Source organism: Neophocaena asiaeorientalis, unplaced genomic scaffold (assembly GCF_003031525.2).
Source record: "Neophocaena asiaeorientalis asiaeorientalis breed wild unplaced genomic scaffold, Neophocaena_asiaeorientalis_V1.1 scaffold118, whole genome shotgun sequence".
Taxonomy (NCBI): Eukaryota; Metazoa; Chordata; class Mammalia; order Artiodactyla; family Phocoenidae; genus Neophocaena; species Neophocaena asiaeorientalis.
The window spans coordinates 3608872-3610917 of NW_020175528.1; positions in this window are offsets into that span (position 1 = coordinate 3608872).

A 2046-nucleotide genomic window follows, 5' to 3' on the forward strand; every position below is an offset into this window, starting at 1 on the left:
CTTATCCCTCCCCCACTCCCCCCCCCTCCTTTTTACTCCCTCTCTCCCTCTCCCTTTCTCTCTCTTTCAATTGCCTTGCTTCACACATTCAGAATTCAACGTCTAGGAAGAGAGAGTTGCACTGGCTGAGGTTGGGGCACCTGAGCAGGGCACCTTGACTGACAGTCCCACTGAGGCAGGAGATAGATGGGCCCCAGGCTGAGCAGCTGAAGTCTGTCCCCTGTGGACAGATACTCCAAGATAAAGATAATGGCGGGAGCCAGGAGGAGATGAGTCCTGCCGAGATAAAAGATAAAGAGACGACATATTTCTCATTCTGGAGGTCAAGGAGACCTCCTGACTACACATGTGCAGAAAGGCTCCTTGGGGGTCAAAAAGGGAGGGGACACCATCCCATAATAAGTGGTGTCAACCTTCCCACAGGCCTCTGTGCTGGAATCCATCTTGGCTAAGAGATGTGTGTGCACGGGGTGGGGGGACCCTGAGATAAACCAAATATGGACTCAGAGCCAGGCAAAGCAAGATGATTGGCCAGGGGAAACCTGGCAGAAATGCCCCATATAAGTGATTCAAACTACCACAAATCGTGACTCTCTCTCTGAGCCCGCCGGTGTGTGCCTATTCACAGGTACTTTTTCCCTCCTAATAAACACTTTACTTGTTTTACTGCTTTCTGTCCCTTTGTTGAAATTCATTTCTCCAAAGCAGACAAGCCAGGGCCTTGTCACTAGCCACCGGCCCTTGTGGTCTAGTGGTTAGGATTCAGTGCTGTCTCTGCTGTGGCCTGGCTTCAATCTCTGGTTGGGGCCACTGCAGGCCGAGGCCACCTGAGTTCGCCACCATCCTGCACACAATGTGGGAAAGTAGTTTTCCACAAGAAAATCAGGGTGCAATAATCAAAAGTAGGTGAATAAATTCCAGGTGGCCTTAAACCAAGAAAAGTCTTCTATATTCATTTACATACTTTCTTATTATCTCCTGTTGCCTTGAATAATTGGGACCAATCTTCTTCAGAGCCCACTACACAAAAGGTGGTTCGCTCTGCATTGCTATGTTAAAATGTGGGCAGTGATATACCTTATTAGTGAATTGGGCAGCCAGGCTCGTCGGATGTAAATAAGAACATTCACTTATTTAAGTGATGGGGATTAATTCAGGTAATGAAATTCATGTAGACAGTGCATTTTGTGATGTGCTTCCATTCAGGTTTTAATAATAACGCCACCTCACACTTCTGTAATGCTTTGTAGTTTACTAAGTACGACAGGTATTGCTGGTTTCCTACCCACTATCCATTATCCCCTTCTTTCTTACTCACAGAATCTTGGGAGGCAATGTGCTCGGCTAAAAATATTTCCCAGTCTCCCTTGTGGGTAGGAATGATCCTGCGACAGCCAATGAGATGTAAATGGAAATCTGCTGGGGACTTTTAGGTAAGTGTCGTGTTTCTGATTGAGACAGAACTTTTTCTTGCCTGTTTTGTCTTCCTACCTGCCTTCTTCCCTTTCTCCCTTCCTGCTCTCCCCCCTCCTTTCTGTCTATCCATCTGTCTGTCTCGAGTCTGGAAGGAGAGACTCTACACTGTGGCTGAGAGGTGCCCATGAAGGTAAAGGCCACTTGCAGAAAGACAGAAGCCAGGGATGTTGATGAGATCATGAAGTCACCACACCAGTTATGGACCAACTGTGTTGTAGGAAAAATAAACACCTCATCGTTTAAGCTGCTGCCGTCCAATCGTTTGTTACTCACAGTCAGATACTGAATATTCTCACTAATACTTTATTAGATTATTGGGAACTTGCCACCACCAGGCAGAAGTGGGATTATGATCTATCTTCTATAGGAGGAGGACCTGACTCTCAGAGAGGCTAGTGGCTCGCTCAAGGTCAAAGTACACAGAGTAAGTGTCAGTTTTGAGGTCCAAATTAGTACTCTTTCCACTCAGCCGCTGGTTCTCACCTGTCCTTTCAGCCTACTTGGTGGGGAGGATTGAGGGCCAGCCTTTGGACAACTGTGTGTGTGTGTGTGTGTGTGTGTGTGTGTGTG